The following is a 13,281-nucleotide window of genomic DNA, read 5'->3' as shown; positions in this document are numbered from 1 at the left end:
CATTAATGTAGATGGCTGGGGACATAGTATACAGATGTGGAATCTATGCCTTCTCGCAAGAGATTGAATGATGGTTCTCTTGAGGGCTGAATTTTGGGACTGAAAGGTTATTGAGCTCAAATTCATAATTTAGTTATGAATTAACCTTCACTAGTAGAGTCAATGGTACTTAAGGAAACAAGAGATAATTAAAAGGGTAAAATGGTAATTTTATTCCCGATTAATTATGAACCATTATTAGAGGGTCAAGTTGTATGAAATGATTATATCAATGGACGCTTTATGATTATAAAGTACTCAGTAAATGAAATGTCTATAATTACAAGAGTGCAGTCTCATATTTATAGTGGAATAATAATGAGATTAATAAATTAAGATTATTTAATTAAAGAGTTTAATTAATAATCTCAAATTTATTGGAGCTTGGAATTATAGGTCCATAGGTCCCCATAGCGGCTCTATCAACACTGTTCAAGGTAAGAGTTGATATGGAGGGAAAATAGTTTAAAGACATATTTAAGAAGAAATTTGTTCTTCAGGCCAAATATGCAATTATATGATAATAGTGATTAATTAATTAATTACAAATTAGTTGTAGTTAACAAAATTAATTAATATTTAATTATTGTATAATTTTTGAAATTATATTAAATAATTAAATTAATTTCGAAATTTAATTAAATGATTAATTAATTATAATTTTTGAAATTATAATAAATTAAATATTTATTTTTGAAAATTTTGGATTTAATTAATTGCTAGAATTAATTAAATATCTTTATTTGAGTGGGAGATAATAATCTGATAAGTTCAAATTGGATTTGAATTTAAAAGATTAATATTTATTCAAATAATTAATTATATTTGATAATTAATTAAAAACATAAATAATTTGAATTCAAAATTGAATTAGTTATCAGGTTGTTAGATCTTATCTGACAAAGTAGTTTGAATAAATAATTAAATAAAAATTGAAAAACCAACATCCCTAAAATTAGGGAAGCTACACGTGCACACACAGTGGCGTGTAGGGCAATTTTCAGGGATGGGATTTTCATTTTTATTTATTTCATTAATTAATTAATGGATAATTCAAATTTTGGTTTTTGGATTTTTTTTCATTAATAGAATAATTAATTAATTAAAAAGTAAATTATAAAATGGTTACAGATTTATTTTTTAAAAATTTGAATATTTTCTTTTAAGTATGACTAATCAGAAAAATATTCAGATATGTATGTGTGAGACAACTCTGAACTTTCGCTCAGTGAAAAAAATAGAACTATAGTTTTCTCTCCCTGAAAATAAATAACCAATTCTCATGCCTATTCTCTTGATCTCATGTGTTGAGTACATCAAGTAGAATCACAAATAAACTATCCTTCATTCTCTAAGTGCCCACACATTTCTTGAGGTGTAGAGAACGCTTTGGAAGATCTTGGTGTGAGTACGTGGGAGCGGCTTGGATAGGAAGATCGTTCTAAATACAAAAAGATAGCAAGGGTACTTGATAGGCTTCAAGAGGTATGAATTCTATCCTTATCTTGTTTATGATTAATGTATGTATATTAATGGACCCGCATATTTAAAGGTAGTTTAAATATGTTACAAAATTTTTGTTGTACACTGGGCCAACCACACCACCATTCCGCTGCGTATTAGGAAACTCATTCCTAACAGACTCTGCATCTGCTTCAAGACATTCGGAGGTGCCCTGGATACTTTAGAAAATCTCTGGTATTTGTCACACTTCTTCACATACTCCATGGAATCCTCATTCATTGTAGGACAGAAAAATCCTTGCCGCAAAATCTTTTTGGAGAGACTTTGCCCCCCAGCATGATCTCCGCAGAACCCCTCGTGCACTTCAGTCAGTAAGTTTTTTGACTGGTCGGGTGTTATGCATCTAAGCAGTGGCATAGAGTACCCTATTCTATACAATACCCCATCCATCATAATATACCTAGCAGCTTGCCTCATAATCTTCTTGGCTTCATTACTATTATCTGGTAGGACTCCTTGCTCAAGGTAAGTAATTATTGGTGTCATCCAAGTGTCAGCTAATGTGATGGGTAGGGCTTCCCTTTCGTTAATACTCGGTTCTGCCAAGTATTCCACTAGTACTATGTTCAAAGTTTCAGCATCTTTTGCACTAGCGAATTTTGCTAAAGCGTCTGCATTGGAGTTCTGCTCCCGTGGTACCAGCTTAATAGTATACTCCTCGAATTGTGCTAGCAGGTCCTTGGTTTTATTCAAGTACGCCATCATGCGCAAACCTCTTGCTTGATATTACCCTAAGACTTGGTAGACCACCAACTAAGAATTGTTGTTTACTTCAACCGACCGGGCACGAACATCTCTAGCCAGGCCCAATGCTGCTAGGAGGGCTTCATACTCCGCCTCATTTTTAGAAGCGCTAAATCTGAATCTCAACGCGCAATGAATTTGGTGCTTCTCTGGTGTGATCAATATAATTCCTGCTCCCGAATGATGTTCGTTTGACGACCCATCAACAAAAAGTTGCCAAGTAGGAAAATCCTCTCTCTGCCTAGTCACATGCTCTTGCTGGTCATGAATATCAGGAATCCCAGTGCATTCAGCAATAAAATCTGCCAAAGCTTGTCCTTTAATGGCGGAACTTGGTTGATATTTGATTTCGAATTGGCCCAATTCGACCACCCATTTAAGTAAACAACCAGATGACTCTGGCTTCTGTAAGACTTGGCGTAGGGGCTGGTCGGTGAGTACTTTAATGGGATGTGTCTGGAAGTATGGTCGCAATTTGCGAGATGCAAGTACCAAGCAATAGGCTAGCTTCTCGATCACGAGATACCTTGACTCCGCTCCTATCAACCACTTGCTAACATAGTATACTGGATGTTCCACCTTATCTTCTTCTCGCATTAGAGAAGCACTGACAGCATGCTCTGTGACTGCTAAGTAAACAAAAAGGTCATCCCCATCTACGGGCTTTGAAAGAATAAGAAGTTGAGCCAAGTGTTCCTTTATGGCTTGAAAAGTTTGCTCACATTCTTCTGTCCATTCGAATTTTTTGCTTCCTCTAAGCAAGTTAAAAAATGGGACACATTTGTCCATTGATTTGGAAATGAACCTACTTAGAGCAGCAATCTGCCAAGTCAAGCTTTTCACATCCTTCATCCTGGCTGGAGACTTCATTTCTACAAGCACCTTTATCTTCTCCGGATTCTCTTTTATTCCTCGCGAGTTAATAATAAACCCAAGAAATTTTCCAGAACTTACTCCGAATGAGCATTTGAGGGGGTTCAAATTCATGCTGTACTTTCTCAGTACTGCAAAGCATTCCTCCAAATCTCGTACATGTCCTTCAGCTTCCTTTGACTTTACCAGCATATCGTCTACGTACACCTCCATGTTTTTGCCGATTAAGTCACGGAACATGCCATTCACTAAACGCTGGTAGGTGGCCCCGCGTTCTTCAAGCCGAATGACATGACCTTATAACAATACAACCTTATGTCTGTTTGGAAACTGGTATGCTCCTCATCAGGAGGGTGCATACTAATCTGATTATACCGCGAGTAAGCATCCATAAAACACAAAATTTCATGACCATAGGTCACATCAACCAACTGGTCTATCCTTGGCAAAGGAAAACAGTCCTTAGGACATACTTTGTTCAGATCGGTAAAGTCCACACAAGTCCTCCACTTCCCATTGGACTTGGGCACTAATACTGGGTTTGAAACCCAGGCGGGGTAATAAGCCTCTCTTATGAACCTGTTTTCCTTTAGTCGCTCCACCTCCTCTTTGAGAGCCTTTGCTCGCTCCTTGTCAAGCAATCTTCTCTTCTGCTATACTGCTGGGTAGATTTCATCCACGTTGAGCACGTGGCTGATCACAGTTGGTGAGATACCCACCATATCCTTGTGAGACCAGGCGAAGACATCTTGATTCCTCCGCAAAAATTCTACCAGCTGTGCTTTTACTTCTATCTTCAACTTTTTTCCAACTTTGACCCCTCTGGTCGGGTCATTCTCATCTATTGAGACCTCCTGTAATTATTCCAAGGGTCCCACCTCACTATCATAATCCCCAAAGCGAGGATCAATGTCCATTCCCTCTCTTTGGGCAACGTCCTATTTGGTGACTTCATCACCGGATGGGGCTTGTTGCTTATTGAAACCAAGAGTGCTTTCTTGGCCAACATCTTCTAACATTCTTTCCTGATCGGCTACAACCATAATGCTTTTGTTGGTTGACATTTATCTCCTCTACTTCTTCTCTATCTACACACACAATCATATTGTTTTCCTTAGCTCCCTTTCGCGCTTTAGCTACCGAGACATTGTAACACTCTCTTGCTTCTCTTTGGTCTCCTCGGACACAACCTATTCCTGCACTGGTCGGGAACTTCATAGAAAGGAGCCATATAGAGACTGCCACATGCAAGTCCGTGAGTAGTGGTCGACCAATCACCACATTATAAGCTAACGAACAGTCGACTATTAAAAACTCTGTCATAACTGTCTCGTGCTTCGGAGCATCTCTTGTTGTGACCGGTAACTTGATCATTCCGGCCGGTGACAACCCTTCTCCAGTAAATCCATAAATGACCTGAGAGCATTGCTTCAAGTCATTAATGGATAGTTTCATCCTTTTAAAAGATGACTTGTAAATGATGTTCACAGTGCTCCCCATATCGACCAGACATCTCTTCACCTTCATGTTTGCTATTTGGACTGTAATGGCGAGGGGGTCATTATGAGGATATCTCACATGTCGTGCATCATCTTCAGTAAAAGTGAGAGACTCACTTTCATACCGTGGGTTCTTCGGAGGTCGCTCCTCTACAGTCATGACTTCAGACGTCGTCGCTGCGTCCAACTCATGTCGAAGTGTTCGAGCATATCTCTCTCTTGCCTTATTGCTATCCCCAACTTGATGTGGACCCCCACATATAGTGTCCAAAGTGAAGTCCATAGGCTCGGGTTGCAAGGGTGAAAACCGCTGTCGCTTAAACCCAGGATTGTTGTTACTTCCTTCTCCTTGGGTCTTTTCTGCTCGATACTTTTTTAATTTTCCCAACTGGAGGAGAAACTCTATCTCGTCTTTGAGATGATTGCATTCATTTGTGTCGTGACCATAATCTCCATGGAAACGACATAACTTATTCAAATCTCTCTTACTCATCTCCCTCCTGATGGGTGGGGGTTTCCGGTAGGGAACCTCTTGATGACTCGCCAGATATATTTCTGCTTGGCTGGCCGAAAGAGTGGTGTAATTGGTGAACCGAGGTTCAAACTTAGTTGGCTTGTCGTTTGTTCCCAACTTAGCCTACTTTTCCTCGTGGCAGTCAGACCCGTTATTTCCACATTTCTTCCCACCACTTTGTCCATTTCCACCATTCTTAGGAGGATCAGTTGATCCACCCGGATTATTCAGGCCTTTCTCTCCTTTCTCAATCACGTCATCCAATTTCATATATTTATCTGCTCGGTCAAGAAATTATTATAGTGTTGAAATTGGATTGTGATGAATACTGTCCCACAAAGGACTCCGATAGATTATACCCAAAGATACGACAACCATTTTTCCCTTATCTCCAACCGCAGTTGCTCGGTTGGCTTCTCTCATGAACCTCTGTATGTAGTTTTTGAGAGATTCATCTTTCCCTTGTTTGATATCTGCCAAGTGATTGGCATAAACCGGAAGGGTCCGAGCAGCACAAACTGCCTACAAAATTCTTTCCTGAAACTCTCCCAAGAGGTAATGGAGTTCGGCTTGAATTTCCATTACCATTTTTGGGCAGTATCGGACAATGTAGTGGGGAAAACTCTGCAGTGATAGTCATCACTCACTTCGAGCAGCTCCATTTGGTCTTCAAACTTCCCAACATACCTTATCGAGTCTGCCTTTTCTGTATAAACTGGTAGTACTGGTGCTTTATACTTTGCTGGCGACTGGGCTGCTCTGATTCGAGCACAAAATGGACTACCACTCCTGTGGTCTACCGGATCGATTGCAGAAGGTCATTTCGACAAACCTTGAACTGCAGCCGTTAGCGCATCAAGCTGAAGCTGGATGCCTGGGGCGACCACTGGGGGCTCAAGGTCTGGACCGCCTGGTCGGGCATTCCTATCCGGCGCACCATCATCAAGTATTTCTACTTGACTGGTTGGTCGGGTCGGATCTTGCCCTTCAACCGGGATGGTCTTTCTTCTGTCGAAAATGACATCTCTTTAATCCTTCTGAGAGGTACATCTCCCCAATCGATTGAACACTGTGCTCCGGGTTTTTTCGGAAGGCTTACTGCGCGGGACGTGCTCCTTCCCTCTACGTTGCTGGTTGGGATGCAATGGTTGCCTCCCTGTCTGCACTAGGCAGTCTTTTCCTCCTTGCTGGTCGTTGTCATCTTTTTCCTTCGACTGGTCAGTGTGATGACTATCAACTTCATCACGACCATGCCCATCTTTGAAGTGCGAAGATCCTTTACTCTGAGGAGTTCTAGTTTGTTCCTGCCGGGTGGAGTCTTTTTACTTCCCGATCGGATCTAGAAGTTTCTGATCGGTGGCTCCTAGAGGGGGTTCTAGAGTTCCCCCTTTAAATCAAGGCAATGCCATATCAGACCCCATCATCTTTCCAACCAGGAGGGATACTCCTGCTTCTGTTAGGTCCTCGAGAATTGGGTCTGTCAGTGGTTTTTCGACCAGTATCCATAGTCCTTACACCTTGGGTAGCTGCTCCTCGTGCTGCAGCTTGGGCATTGGCCTGGGTCAACTGCGTAGCCACCTCCAGAGTGAGTGAAGCCTCGTGGTGTTGCCTATTGGCCTCCTCCTGCCGTTGCCTGATCTCTTCGCTCCTGGCGTCCATCTCCCGTCTTTTCTGCTCAAACGCAGCTTTCTGTCTGGCCACCTCTTCAGCGAATGACTCCTGTCGGGCGTTGAATTGTGCCATCTCCTCTTGGAAGGCCCCCATGGCTTCCTGGAGTTGTTCAACCTCTGGAGTCATCTCCTCGAGAAAGACCCTGATCTCATTCTCATGATCTTGAGGGTCCGGACCTTTTGATCTAGAGGCTCTTTAGATTCGCCTAGCTTCTTGGAGGCCGCATTGTTGTTCTTGGGCGCCATAATATTACGGTAATTGTGTGTTTTTCTCTTCACGCTCTCAATGAAAGCACAAAAATGTTGACCACGATTTTGGCCAATGACGAGTAGACGTCAAAACTACAATAAACCTTCAAGAGAAAAAACGACACTGATGATTTTTATAGTGGTTCAGCCCCAATATGTTCGTAATAGCCTAATCCACGTAGAGTTATGATTTATGGATCTACACTCAAGATCAGATGAACTTGTGTCAACTGAGTTTCTTCAATGTAAATGAAAAGAATACAATATTTCTCTCAGAATACTCTCTTAGGAAAATCAGAATTTGAATCCTCTCAATGTTGCGATGAGCTATGTATTTATAGGCCCAAGATCATAAAAACCGAAATCCCTCATAATCAGGATATTTCTGTTACTCTCACAATATTTAATTAATAATAACATTTAAAATACAACAATATGCGACTTCTTTGGGATAATCTGAGAGATTCCCGCGTAGGTATGACTAATTCTAGTCGAAACCGTTACTGGAATTTTGCTTGCATAACGATGATCTGTCTAGTCGGTCAACTTCACTCCTTGAAGAAAGACTGGTCGGCCAAAACACTCGACCGATCGGCCAAAACAGCTGACTGGTCGGCCATACACTCCACTGGTCGGCCAAGCACTCCACTGGTCGGCCAAGCGCTCCACTGGTCAGCCAAGACAGGTGACTGGTCAGTAAAAAATCTTTACCGGTCGGACAGAAATTCTACGAGATTGGACAGATCACTTCCAAACCAAATATACAATTTCCATGCCAGTAATATCACCAGATTAATCTAAACCTTTTGTCCCAACCATTTCTTGCCACTTGTCACTTTTATTGCTACGTCATCGTTTTCAAATTTTGGGGATAACAACTTCTGCCTTAAGAATTCCAACAACTCCATTAGTTTTCCCCCCGAACCAATACTGAGCCAAGATACTCACTACCTTTCATTTTTTTACTTAGAACCAGTACTTCTTGCTTTTTATCTGACCATATCTTACGCCGTGTCACCTTAGCTGTAACCCAACATTCATCATTGTGACTAATTCATCAAGGGACTATACTTTCTTTAATATCCCAAACATTTGCACATTCTATACATAATTTCTTAGAACAACCATCAATTCTTCATATTGCTATTCTATCTGTAGGCAGCTACTAATTTTAGGTTCCAACCTTATTCCCACTATTCTCTAACTTCTTTCTAGAACTTGGAAAAATTAAAGGGTCTCAACCCGGCACTATCAATTACCATGCCATGTCTCCCGTCCTCACGAATTAATATATGTTAACTCAATTTGCTGAGTTGCAACCTTCCATGTCCAATCATCTTACTTGTAGTGTACTACAATCCACTCTTATGTTCCACCACAATACCATTTTACCTTTCAATATACAAATTTTAATCCTTGTCATCCATTGAAACTTTCCGATGATTTTGGCCAACGACGAGTAGACGTCAAAACTACAATAAACTTTCAAGAGAAAAAACAACACTGATGATTTTTATAGTGGTTCAGCCCCAATTTGTTGGTAATATCCTAACCCACTTAGAGTTATGATTTATGGATCTACACTCAAGATCAGATGAACTTGTGTCAACTGAGTTTCTTCAGTGTAAATGAAAAGAATACAATATTTCTCTCAAAATACTCTCTTAGGAAAATCAGAATTCGAATCCTCTCAATGTTGCCATGAGCTCTGTATTTATAGACCCAAGATCGTAAAAATCGAAATCCCTCATAATCAGGATATTTCTGTTACTCTCGCAATATTTAATTAATAATAACATTTAAAATACAACAATATGTGACTTCTTTGGGATAATATGAGAGATTCCCACGTAGGTATGACTAATTCTAGCCGAAACCGTTACTGGAATTTCGCTTGCATAACGATGATCTGTCTAGTTGGTCAACTTCACTTCTTGAAGAAAGACTGGTCAGCCAAAACACTCGACCGGTCAGCCAAAACAGCTGACTGGTCGGCCATGCACTCCACTGGTCGGCCAAGCACTCCACTGGTCAGCCAAGCACTCCACTGGTCGGCCAAACACTCCACTAGTCGGCCAAGACAGGTGACTGGTTAGTAAAATATCTTTACCGGTCGGACAAAAATTCTACGAGATCGGACAGATCACTTCCAAACTAGATATACAATTTCCATGCCAGTAATATCACCAGATTAATCTAAACCCTTTGTCCCAGCCATTTCTTGCCACTTGTCACTTTTATTGCCACGTCATTGTTTTCAAATTTTGGGGATAACAACTTCTGCTTTAAGAATTCCAACAACTCCATTAGTTTTCCCCCTGAACCAATACTGAGCCAAGATACTCACTACCTTTCATTTCTTTACATAGAACCAGTACTTCTTGCTTTTTATCTGACCATATCTTACGCCGTGCCACCTTAGCTGTAACCCAACATTCATCATTGTGACTAATTCATCAAGGGACTATACTTTCTTTAATATCCCAAACATTTGCACATTCTATACATAATTCCTTACAACAACCATCAATTCTTCAGATTTATATTCTATCTGTAGGCAACTACTAATTTTAGGTTCCAACCTTATTCCCACTGTTCTCTAACTTCTTTCTAGAACTTGGAAAAATTAAAGGGTCTCAACCCGGCACTATCAATTACCATGCCATGTCTCCCGTCCTCACGAATTAATATATGTTAACTCAATTTGCTGAGTTGCAACCTTCCATGTCCAATCATCTTACTTGTAGTGTACTACAATCCACTCTTATGTTCCACCACAATACCATCTTACCTTTCAATATACAAATTTTAATCCTTGTCATCTATTGAAACTTTCTGACTATCACAGGCTTAAGAAGGTAGTACAGTGTTCATTAAAGACTTTCATCACTAATCCGATCTCCATATCTGAATTCATATTATACTGATATGGTTCTTCACCATTTCTATAAGATCCTCTCTCTAGAGTCCATTGTCTAAAGAGTTATATATCTGTCAATAACCAATCACATGTACCACACCAATTTCAATCATTACATTGTTTGACCTTACTATAATCTATGACGTCTTATTCCAATCGGCACAAGCCTTCCCAAGTAAGAGGTCAACTTCCAAATTAATTTTCTCCTTGTACAGTCAAGGGTTTCTAACATGAATCACCCATTAAGTGTCACCGAATCTTTGTCTTAGGGTTATCTTTCTTACAAATGACCGAGCGCTCAAATCCCTTACGCTATGCATTCATCATTAACTTAATGTTCCATGTATACCGGCCATGTTCCCATTCTTTCAACTCCTAGGAGGCATAAAACATCATCCCTTCAGTCTATAACTGGGCATGTCTCAGCCTTTGATGCACTGCTTTAAGTTTCATGTCTTATTAAAATTAAGGTCCTTCATGTTACCCTTCCGTATCCATCCATTACATGCAGATTCCTATATCACAGAGTGCTAACCAATCCTCATTATGTATTCTAGAAATCTGATACAAAATTGTCCATTCAGTCTAACTTTAAGTTTTTCTATCATTCTAATATTCGGTGTAGCAGCCTTCAAAGATACTTATATAGTGGATGACATGTCCACCTGTCTCATTGTGCATCTTATTCCTCAGGTGTTCTTTAGTAACTTCTTTGTGGCTTCTGCTTGAACTTCTTCCTACTTGATCCCTTCTCTTCCTGTGGCATGACCTTGAATACCCTTGAAGAAACGAAGCTGATACCTTCTGGATCCTTGCTTGTGACCCTACTACTTCAGTCTTAGTATCATTAGTGTAGTAGTCGTTCGCATTCTGCTTCTACTTAGGGAGTATTCCAACACATCCTTAATGAACCTGGATGTGACTCGTCCATATTGTTCTTGTACTCTCTGCTTGTTGAACTTACCTATGTTGTTGAAGCTTAAGTCAGTTGAGAACCTTTACTAATAATCCATCACACTCCACTAGGTACAAGTAATAATTACTAAAATGTCTCTTTCCTTGATCCTCAACTGGTAATAACCAGATCGAAGATCAATTCCTGGAGACATTGTCATGTCTTGTAACTGGGCATTTAAACTCTTCATCCTTAACAGATGTTGACAACAAATCCCACGATACGATGCTTTATCTAATCCATCCCCAACTCAAAAAATTCTTCAGTTGAACCAGTAATTCTTTCTTTCAAACAAGTACCATTCTTCATAATGTCCCTGATACCAAATCTATCCATAGCCCATTTCTGAAGCGTACCAAAAACTCCTTACATACCCATCTGAATCCCTACTGACCAACCTAATTCCATTAGTTCAACCAATATACTTCAAGTGATGTCCTCTACAATCCATGGTTGTCTCTTAACAGATTAGATCTCGCTCAGGCTCATAACAAGGCTCTCATATGACGAGCTCAATTACTTTCACTAGGAACTTCTTTGTTAGTTGTGTTCCAACTCTTCTCTTAGAATTTTCTAATTCATTCCCAATACGCTCTAATGTCTCAAGCCCCTCATATAGTAACCTTGAGGAATATACTTCATGTCTGAATCTCTCCTGGGAGATAAGCAACATCAAACTCTTCCAGCTCATATATAACCAAGAACAAAGACTATAAGTCTACTGGTCACCTCCGAGGAACTAGCCTCGGGCCTTGAATGTAACAAGGCATTCCAGCCTTCCATTCTCTAATCCTGGGCCATCCGCCCTAACGTATGAAACCATTCCATGTAGAAAAATGTGCCCTCACCTGGTGTCTTCCCAGTTGGCGTCTCTTTCTTTGGATGCATACTAATAACTTCCCTAGGTCTCATTACTGTTCTGACGGCTACCCAATAAACTAAACCCCTTCCTGTCAAAACCAGGAGCCATAGAACTTTCAGGGGTCCTTCTATTCTGATCCTGAGGATCTTCCCTTACTAAATTCCACAAATGAGGATACTGTCATATGCATTTCTTGCCCTACGACACCCGCACTCCATACCTTATTCCCTATATCATAAATAACATGGCCCTCCCTGCTGCCCAAGCACAGATGTAAATCTCATGCATTGGAGTGGCCCTGATGCTCTGGGCCATCCCAGAGTTTAATCCTTTATCATCATTTCTGGCTACATTCGCTAGTATCCTCTTCCAAAGCGGATTGACCAACCCACCAAATTATTGACGTATTATGTCGTTGTCTTACCATTCTAAGTCTAGTTCATAAACTTATTAGTCTTCGCAGCTTCAACTACTTCATTGTAATCTCTTTTATCAAATCACTATCTGAGTTCCTCCCAACCCATCATGCCAACATTTCGGGTCTGAGTACCACTTCCGGGCATCCTTCTGCCACAACTTCTTAGTGCAACCACTCTGTCACGACCTATCATCTTCATATAATCAAGGATGGGATTTGCTATGCCCATTCACTGATCAATTCTTAGGCAAATCAAACCTTTCTCAAAACTAGAGGATAATGCTTGTAAAGCCTTTTGTACAATAATTCTTATCTGTCTATATCTTCAAGTTAAACCAACACTAGTAATCCTACTGTCAAGATATACAAAGCAGTTATTTCCCCAGAAAAGCCCGCTATTTCACCCATCTAGTCTCCTCTATCAAACCTCACATCCTACTCACATACCAGTGAACGTCTGCTACGAATTTCAGAGGTAGATGGAGGATTCCAACCCTAGCTATCATCTGCATCCCTCACTATAACAATACCGGGTCCACTTAACCCTTCTAAGCACCAGCAATCTGAATTTATCCACCATCACCGACTAAACCCCTCGGCCTTGATGTTCATACCCAGAACCATCCCACGGCCAGGTCCATACAATCCAATAATCATGCACACATACAGCATAATAAACACCTATCTACAATACTATGCATTTAGTTATCAAATTTCATTGCTACCAGGTACATTTATACTTACAATGCTACCATAACCCAACAAATAGATAAAACATATATACGTTTAATTTAATCAATTCACCACATGCCATCAGTATATAAACCATTACCCAAATATTCACCCACATGAAATAGTAATGCTAATCAGCATGCCTCAATATCATCACACAATAGTCAAGGGCCAGGCCTTATCTGTATCTCATACTCCCTATTAATCAGACAACTTAATACATTCATATTTTCATTCAAGCACTTAAAGCATATAATCTCATGTATTCAATTACAAAACCCT

The sequence above is a fragment of the Humulus lupulus genome, chromosome 5 (genome assembly GCF_963169125.1).
Source record: "Humulus lupulus chromosome 5, drHumLupu1.1, whole genome shotgun sequence".
Taxonomy (NCBI): domain Eukaryota; kingdom Viridiplantae; phylum Streptophyta; class Magnoliopsida; order Rosales; family Cannabaceae; genus Humulus; species Humulus lupulus.
This window is presented reverse-complemented; position numbering follows the sequence as displayed.